Raw genomic sequence first — 10,455 nt, forward strand, 5'->3', positions numbered from 1 at the left:
CATCTTATCCCCCAGGGGCTTCAGAAGGAGTTTGTTGTGACAGATGCTGGGAATTTGCCAGATGGACAAGGGAAGGAAGGGAGGTCCAAGAAAAGGTCTCGATGGGCTAAAGAAAGGGAAGTCTGAAACTATTTTAGACTTCTGAACCCCAGAACTATAACATAATAAATCTGTGTTGTTTTGAGCCACTTAAATGTGTGGCAATTTGTTACAGCAGCAATTGGAAACTAATAACATTCTTTGCGAGCAAGAGTTTTTGTTTTTTCCCTGCTGTATCTCTAGTGCCTAAACAGTGTCCGGCACATAGAAGACACTCAATAAACGTTTGTGAATTGAATGAGCGAGGGAGGACTCACAATGAGGAACCACAGAGAAAACCTGAGACCTAACTACTGAGTCCTCAGTGCATAGCATGTGACTGTTTTGCCCCACCATCTTGATCTAATGTGCTTTTCCATTAGCATTCAAGGTCATATGCCAGGGAGTAAGTGAACACACAGGACAGATAGGACCCATCTTTCTGCAGAATCAATTTATCATAACATTTTAGAGAAGAAAAAGTGTGTACTCATATAAACATAGTATTTTATGTGGTAGGCTATATGAATTTTTAAGAAACTTCAAAGAAATGTGGTCCCTCCGGCCAGTAGCCTCTGGCTATGGCCTTAAACATGGAGCATATTTTGGTGAAGAGAGTTGAGAAGCACATGAACACTGTTAAAGATGGGAAAATCCCCACTCAGGGAGAGCTGCTCTCTTAAGCTCTCCACGTGTCATTCTCTTCTGTCTCATGAGAGGAGTTTCTGAGCGTTTTTCTTTACTGTGTTTCCAAAATTGACATTCATTTGCTATGGTTTGCCTTTTTTATTATTCTGCTACCACCCTGTAAATCAAGGTTTACAATGATCTATATGATCTTTTACAAATCACTTAACCTCTTTGGGTCTCAGTGTCTTTACCTGTAAATGGAGTATTTTCCACCAAGAGACCTTTAAGGTCTACTTCAAATTTTATTATATGATAATATGTTCTATAGGATTAGTTAACTGCTAATAAGAGGTGACTCACAGCAAATAAGCAAATATTTATTACTTAATGCCTGTCCCTTATTTTTAATTATAGCTTGTATCAGGTAAGTATTTTTGCATTAAACAGCCACCCCAAAATTTAGAGACTTAAAAATAATGAGCACTTATTTAGTTCACAATTCTGTAGGTGATCAATTTCATCTGGAGTCTGAAGGGCAAGTTTTCTGGTCTTGGCTGCTGTAGAATGGTCTCAGCTGAAATGTCTCATTTCTGCCTCATGTGGTCTGTTATTCTCTAGCAGGTTACCCTGGGCTTTTTCTCAAGATAGAGGCAAAGTCTCAAAAGATAGAGTGGAATTGTTCAAGGCCTGCAGAAGATTAGGCCCGGAACTGGTGCACCGTCCCTTCCACTGCATTTTATTGGCCTAAGGAAGTCACATGGCCAGCCCAGATTTAAGAGTTGGAAAAATAGATTTATCTCTTGATAAGAGGAGTTGCCCAGACACATTGCAGAAAGCATGGAAACAGGGAAAACATAAATTTGGGTCACCATTGTTGTCAATCTTCCCCATTGTCCAATGATTTTTTCTTTCTTCCCCTTAGTATCTTAGATTGCTTAACCAACAATAATAATAATAATAGCTAACGATTTACTGAGAACTTGTTGCCAGACACTATTTTTAGCACTTTATATTCATAATTTATTTTTTACAAGAATTCTTTGAGGTAGGTACAATTATTCTTGCTATATTACAGTGAAGAAACTGAGGCACAGGAAGGTAAAACAATTTACTAAGACCTTTGCACCAGGAAACAAAAGGCCTCAGAGGATAAACTATGTGATGGTAATGATAATTTCATAGCAATCTCTGGATCATCTGAGAACATGAACACCTTTACAGAGCTCCTGTCACACCAAAAGGCATATCTTTTCCACAAGATTCAGAGGCTAAAGTACTTGAGGAAGTGAAGTTTTCCTATCATTGTTAAAGAGATATTTGTACATTTACCATCTCAGCCAGAAAACAAAAACAAAATAACAACAACAACAAGAAAACCTTTTCAATCATTTGTAATGGGAAGAATTCCTCTGCATAAGATTTCCTCACCATCTTTATGGAATCTGTTTTATTTTAATTTCAGCAATATGTATCAAGTGACAATGGTGTCGGGCACTGGGCATATTAAGATCCACAGGGACTTTGGGTTTGATATATTAAACTCAACTGATTAGACAATTCTAGAGGAAGCACCAAATAGGAAAGTCGAGAGCAGTGAGCCTGTCCTCAGAGCCACTAACGTCACTCAACAACCTCAACTTTGAAGTCCTCACTGTCCAATAAGTCTAAGATCCTCTACCTTTATGTCTGCTTCTGTTTAGAGCTTGCCTTTTAAACTTTTCCTTCTTTGAAACAGCCATCTATACACTCTACTCTGTCTGCCTTGTTTCAGTTAGCTCACATATCCTATTCTAGTGTTTTTCAACCTTGCATAACATATTAAAACACACCTAAGGAGTCACAATCTTCAGGAGAGAACCTGTATCTCTAACAAGTGCCCCTGGTGAGTCTTATAATCATGTAGATTTGGTAAATCCTGCCATACCTATTAACTAGATTGACTTTAAATACAGTCTAATTCTGATGGACTTAACTGAGTCCTAAAAGCTGGGTTCATGAAAATTGGTTTCGTGGTGAGAAATAAACTTTGCCTGGAAACTCAGTCTGGGCATTCTGTTTCAACATGTTGGGTATAGCCCAAACAGGAGGCAAGACCTAGGGTTCCCATTCCTAATAATTAAATGTGATGTGGAAAATTGCTATCTAGTATCCATATGGGCTACACATCAGCTGTTGGAAATAAACATTCTCTGGTGGCAGAAAAGAATAAGACTGATAAATAGAAAAACAAATATGCTCTAACATGCCTAAAATCTAGTTGCTATATGCTGTAACAATGCCATTTCAATTTTGACTGAATTGAAAGTAAAAGTAATGATACCCCTCAGGTTTTTACTAATAGGTTAGATTACTATTCTTTTTGAAATTTAATTTCCCAATATGTACAATGGGAGGTTTGGATGAGATTATCTCTAAACTCCTTTAAAGACAAGAATCTTGGATTCTTAGAGTCAGTTTAGTCAAACAAAATATAACAAGTCATGGATATGACTGAAACGTTTATTGAATTGATTGCAGTTTTACTATACTGATTGATTAATATGATAAAGACCAATAAATAATGTGTTTCTACAAGCCCAGCTAGTATTTCTCTTTAATCCAAGTTTGGATATGGAAGTGGAAAGAAGAAGGAATTCCTTGTCATTCCTTTACTTCTTGTTCCAGACCTGAAATGGTCCCATGCTCCAACGATTGTTGAAATAGTGCTCACTGATTTCAAAGTGCATAAATTCCCTTAATGCCCTTCAGAAAATAGGCTGGGCATGTTGGTTCATGACTGTAATCCCAGGACTTTGGGATGCTGAAGTGGGAGGATCATCTGAAGCCAGAAATTCCAGATCCGCCTGGACAACATAGAGAGATCCCCATCTCTACAAAAATAAAAATAAACAAATTAGCTAGACATGATGGCATGTGCCTTTAATCCTAGTTACTGGGGAGGGTGAGTCAGAGGGATTGCTTGATTCCAGTAGTTTGAAGCTGCCATGAGTTATGATCACCACTGTGCTCCAGCATGGGCAAAAGGGCAAAATTCTGTCAGAAGAAAGAAAGGAAGAGAGGAAGACGGGAAGAGAGGAAGACGGGAAGAGAGAAAGACAGGAAGAGAGGAAGACAGGAAGGGAGGAAGGAAGGGAGGGAGGAAGGGAGGAAGGAAAAGAAGGAAGGAAGGGAGGGAGGAAGGGAGGGAAGGAAGAAAGGAGCCACCCTGCTTCTTCTTCTACCCCATTTCAAATTTTAACTTTACTGATTCTTCCAAATCTGTTATCATCTGCTAATTATGAATTTTGCAGCCATAATAATCTAAGGTAGATTTTTTTAATGTAACAGTTGAAATGTAATTTAAGTGCAATTGGAACCTTTCTAAATCCAGTTGTTAAAAAAATTCCTAGTTAAACAAAACATCTCTAATTAATGAATGCAAAAAATAATAATTTTGGTATTCAAAAACTTGTCCTCACAAAGAGAAATGAAATGTGAACTTAATACTAGATTATTCAGACAAGAAATAAAGTGTTCATTTAGAAGTATGAACATTAGCGATCAAAGTGTTTTTTAAGGCCAAGATTCTTTGGGTAATTACCTTAACTGCACACAGCCTGTGCAGATATGATTAACTTAGCTAAAGAAAGATTATGAAGGATTTACAGTGGAAAAAAAAATTGCTAGCAGATCTGATTGAGTGTGAATTTCTGCGTTTACAGATTGATGTCAGAGAATGACATTGTAGCGGTTTCATGAAATACTTCACAGCTTTAATGCACATATCAGCAGCTGCAAACTAATCATCACAGCTTGCATGGTAAACTATTAGAATCTACTAATCTGCCCACCATCAAGCTTTTTGAAGTCTCCATATGCAAGATAAGCAGATTCTGGAAATAACTAATTTAACAAGTCTGATTTAGGCACCTTTAATGGATTATTGTCTGCTATTTTACCTTTTCATAATTACATTTGATGTCTTATCAAATGTTTGACCAAATGTTTAATTATAAAATAAGATTAAAGCCTAATAACTTATGCATAACCTTACCACATTTTCTCTTATATGTGACTTTTCTCCTTCTCTTCTCCTGTGTGTTCTTGTCCTATTTTATTGTTTGCATACAAGGACCTTCAAGATACAACTAATTCTGGCAGAGGTTTTCAAATCAAACTCTCTTTTATAAACTTGATTGAAATTTAAGGTATTGAACATGATTTGAATAGCTTGGCCTGAGCTAAAACATTTTATTCCACAGATAGTTTTTTAAAAATAGCCTGCTTGCCCATTCTCTATATAGTAGCCCAAGTCCATCCATTTGGTTATAAAATACCCACTTTGCTGAACAGGCAGTTTTAGAGGACACCTGTTGGGAAATGGGAATTGTCTTTATAAACCATGATAAAAGCATCCTCATCAGATGTAGATATTTCTATGGAAAATGGCTTACCCTTCCTTTTTCCAGCTAGCCTTTCAGACTCATTTTACTGACGGTGAATTAGCCTTGAGAAGGATACCTGAGGTACTGTCCATTCATCTATTTATTCATTCATTTCGAAACATTATTTGAGATCCTAGGGACAGGTTCAAGGATCCTGCTGCCATGGACATGGTACACAATTAGTTGCTGTCCTTTTTTGCCTTAGCATTTTTTGCCACATAGCTGTCTTGACCATATTGTGAAGTAAGTACTGAATAATACACAAGTAGACACATAATTAGCTTCTGTCTTCTTTGAATTTAGTGGATTCAAACAAGTGAATAACTGTTCACTTGTTTAAATGTGAAGGCAAAAGAACTAGAAAAACAAAGTCGTCACTAGAAGATTATTATTAGAACTTTAGAAAACATATACGGAGACTTAACATATTACAACACACCACCCTCAGTGGGGGTTGAGAATGAATGCATTGGCCATTCAACTCTGAGATGTCAGGGCAATTAGCTAAAAGCAACCAAAAGACCATTTATCCAAAATAACTTCCTTGACCATCAATTTTGATACAAAAAATTCGTACTGTCCATTTACCTATTCATTCACTGATACCTACTATACGCTCTGTACTGTGCTAGACAATGGGGATAAAAGACTAGATAGGATACCCTGGTCGTGACTCTAGAGAAGTATACAGACTGGTTGGAGAAAGAGATGAATACATTGCCAGTTACAAAATAATGTAACAAGTGCTATAACAGGGGCAGCATAAGGCTATAATGTAACATAAGTCATATGTTGTGTATTTTTTGGTTATATTGTCTGTTGCCTCACTAGGATGAAGTTTGATTTTAAAAAAGGACTTTGTCTTCTAATTCACTGCCATATACACAGTATATGACAGGAAACTTTTATAGTTTATGAGTCTAACAGTAGTCTTTCTTAGGTTTCTTGCCTCCTATATTATTGAACTTCCACTACCACCATATCATACCTAATGGTTTTAGTCATGAAACTTTATCATCTCATTTTCTCATATCTAAAGATTCACAACATAAATGCTTCCCAACCCAACCCACTGTTCTATATGAAGGTCAGACAGTTCTCTGAAATTATTTCAAAACAAGTACTTATCAATTTATGAACTTCAGCTTCCAACTAAGATTGAGCCCTAGGGACCATAGTTGGCCTCTGCCTAAAATAATTTAAAAATAAAACAACAGTGTTTAAGATACAAGACATCAGCGAATAAAGAACAATAATCACTAAACAAGGTGAAAGCCATCCAATTGCAACATCTTAGTGTTATAAAAAGTTTCCAGGCTGTGATATGCAAGAAGTGAGCATGGATAAAGCCAGGCAACACACTTTCTGAGTCGAGGAGATGAAACTGAGAATCTAGAAAGAATGGGATGACTAGGATTTACTTTTTAACTAATGGGTTCTACAATACAGTGACAAATTAACAGTGACACTACTCTCAAGAAACTCTCTAGGTAGGGAGTCAAACATAAAAACAGATAATAAATACATGCTGGTAGAAAGAAAAATAAATATAAGTGTGGATATTCAGTCAATTTATTAATAACTATCTCCTATTAGGAAGCCTATTGTTTATTGTCTGAGAAGGCCCCCCCCAAGCAATCTAATAATTCCAAAAAATTCCATAAACTGGCTCAGCATAACCAGAATTCCTAATGCTATTAGAATAGCTCTTTGTCTGATACCTACAGTCAGAGGTTAAGTGGTTTTAATCTACACTTGAGGTTCTTTGATCAAATAAACCAGTTCTCTGGTCCAAAGAGTCAGGGAGAAGGGTCTCTTTTCCTAGAAGATTTCAGCTGCCCATTCTTCTTTGCATTTGCACCGACTGTCATGACCTGAGAACTTCAATAGCTGAGGTACCACAGGCCTTCAATAGCTGAGCCACCATTAATCCAACAGGGCTGACCCAGAATCCTCTTTTGTGCTTTTTTTTTTGGTGGGTGTGAATCAAGAGCTGATTAACTAAAATCAGAGTACAATCAAGATTTTAAGTAAAATATTTCAAATTCTCTAAAAAAAAAAAAAACAAACAAATCCTTAAGCACTCACTTATAAACAAAATTTTTACTCTTGCCTGCTCAGTTCACTCAGGCAGCTCTTCTAGTGGCCTCTACTAACTTAGTCAACCATCGACAAGTTTTAAGCTCTTTAAGTACTGATGCCCTGAGTGTAATGCTCTACATTTTCAAGATATCAAATGTCAATACATATCACACCCAAGCCAGAGACCACAAGTAATTTTGATGTTTATTACACACACAGGCATGTGGAAGGCAAGAAGGATTCTCTAAATGAGGGATGAAACCCACCAGCAAGAGGGCACTCTGATATCCACTAGAGGAGGGGAGATAGAAAGATACGTGGCCGGGGCTATCCCTAGGTCCCTCTTCCCCATGACATTTTTGAATCATGCCAGGAGAGACTAAGTTCTGGCAGTGGTGGGGAGACAAGAGGAGCAAGGAAGGTTGCCTTGCATGTGATTTATAGGTGTAAAGCAGAAGTGAGTGCAAAGCTTTGTTAGTCTGTCCATTTTCCCCTGGGGGAACAGGTGGCTGTCTCCAGTTTCCAGCATGGCAGATATTGAACAGTTTAGCCAACTATCAATGTGCTAGGGATGACAATTCTATTTCTCTACAATAAGCAAGAACAGCAAGACAGACATGCTTACAAGTGAAATAATATAATGGGATCTATACAAAAATAGGCATATATGAGTTTCAGAAAAAGAACAAAGGATACCATCCTGTCTGAGGCATCCCAGCAAGGTTGTACTCTATCAGGGTTGTGACAGACACTGGGAATTTGACAGATAGACAAGAGAAGGAAGTGAGGCCCAAGCAAAGGGCTAGACAGAGTGAAGGGAAGCCTGAAACAATATGCACTCCATGAGAGACAGTGGCCAGCTTGGTCCTTCTGGAGCACAAAGGAAAGGGGAAAATGGCAGATGATGGCACTAAGAAGCCAGCAGGGGACAAGATGGGCAGGATCTTATAGCTGTGCTTTATCGAGTAAGTTCTGTAGAGCTCTTAAAAACCTCAAGGAAGGAAGATGGTCAGATTTTCCTTTAAAAGAATGCCTCTGGCAGTATGGTTGGGAAAGGGTTGAAAAGAGATTTCAGCCCTTCCCAGCTAACTTCCCAGCAAGACAGCTGGGAAGCCTCCAGGATCATCTGTCTATAAGGAGTACTAAAGTATCATTGAGCAGGTAATGAAACCAAGAAAATTATATTTGCTAGAATTTCTATATGTGGATGGAAGAAATACTTACAAAATATAGGCTCAGACTACTTTGGGTCAAATCCTACCTCTACTGAGAAAATTCCTTCAGGGAAGGGAGGATGAGGGCTGCTATCAGGGAAGGAGCAAGAGGGACAAGTAAGTGTCTTGGAAAAGATGAATGTCTTACAGGCTTCTCGCATCTGGTGTTTGACCGAGAATTCGTAATATACCTATTTCCGCTCTGCCATTTCTCCCCTAGTCCTGGAGAGTAGTGTGACAGTCATTCTATTGCTCATTCTAAAACCTAGAAATCAAATTTGGGTCTCCCATGTGCTAAGCTGAAACAAATGCTTTCAATTCTACATCCTTCCCTATTTTCATGACCTCTGCAGTGTGACACTGTATTTCTTCTCACTAAAGACTACCAAGCTAGAAGCTATTTTCACTCACCTCAAAGTCTAAGCTGGCCGCATGACTTGTTTTGGCTGGTAGAAAGTGGTGGAAGTGACAGTAGATTAGTTCTGAGCCTAGGCCTTAAACGGCTTCTCCTGTTTTCACTTGCTCTTTCATCTGTCATTGCTAGGAGAATAAGCCCAGGCTGGCCTGCTGGAGAGGAGAGGTATAGCAGAGCCAAATAACCTCACTTATCTCAGCCAGTAGCTAGACAGCAAGGTAAACTCCAGTTATGAAAGTAAATCAAGACACATTGCAGATATACCTCGCCAACCACCCCAGAAACTTACTCTTGTGTGACACTGAGGTTTGCTGTCTGGCTCTTATGCTACAATATTAGCAATAGATACATGATGACCTTTAACTCATTTTCTTATATCCCAGATATATCAACCTATCCCATGTGTCCTGTAATTTCTACCTACAAAACGTATCTCAAATCTTTCCATCTTTTTTCCATATGCATTGCTCTACTCTAATCCAAGCACCATCATCATCTCACCTGAAATGAACTGCCAGTTCCCTACTTCCTCTCTAGACACTTATAATCCATTCTGCAAATATCAGTGGGAGTGATTTTTTTCCAAAACATAAATCAGATCCCTCAGTCATTCCCCTGTTTAAATCCCTGAATATCTTCCCATAGCTCTCAGAACTCAATCCAAACTCCTCACCATGACCTGCAGGCCCCAGCTGATCTGCCTAATATCAGGATGAAAAAGCAGCTTTTATAATACCCTCAAAACCAGTTTCTTCAAAGAAATGTGGAATCCATTTCTATTTAGAAACCTCTGTAGAAAGGTGTTTTGCTATTTTAATTCATGGAATATTATTTTGGTAAATGTACCAAAGTATATCAAAATGTACCAAAGTATATCAAAAACAGTTTCTTAGGCAGACACAGAAATTGGACATAAAGATCTGATTTTACCAAAAGGCAAAAAATTAAGGTGGGGAAGGAATAAAAGGAGAGGATGAAAAGAAAAGTAACAATACATTGGGGATCCAGTGAATCACACTGAAACCACTGACAGATAAAGTAAGACCTAGAAAAGAGGTCTACATTTGAGGCTATAGGAGCAAAGAGGTCAAAATCATGCTTTGAAAGGATGTGGATATCTGATCTTTAACTTCACACCAATGGCAGAATAGGAAAAAAAAATGGGTTACTTCTGAGGTAGGAAGTATAAGCCAGAAGATTAGACACTCCCAAACTTCCTGAGAATTGACATTAATAAGCATTACTTAATATTTGTATGGAATACTTCTGGCTAAAGAATGCTTTTGCATATTTTCCCTGCCTAATACCTGAGGAACTCAGGGTTCAATGAAATTTAATATACAGAAATTAGTTTTCATCCTGAATTTCTCCAAGCATACTAATTTGATGATTCATAAGGCCTATGAGTTTGTGAGCCTTCCTAGAATGAATTGCCATGATTTGCACTTTTGAAAGAAATATCCTTCAAGAAGCTGACTTCTAGGATCTATACGTTGAAGCATAAAGGATACCACAGATGCAAAACAATGCAAAAAGTGCTAAAACTGGTTGCTGTCGTTAAACAATGTGTTTACAGCCCCAGAATACCAAAGGCAGCACAGAGATATCTAAG

The sequence above is a fragment of the Macaca nemestrina genome, chromosome 1, assembly GCF_043159975.1.
Source record: "Macaca nemestrina isolate mMacNem1 chromosome 1, mMacNem.hap1, whole genome shotgun sequence".
Taxonomy (NCBI): Eukaryota; Metazoa; Chordata; class Mammalia; order Primates; family Cercopithecidae; genus Macaca; species Macaca nemestrina.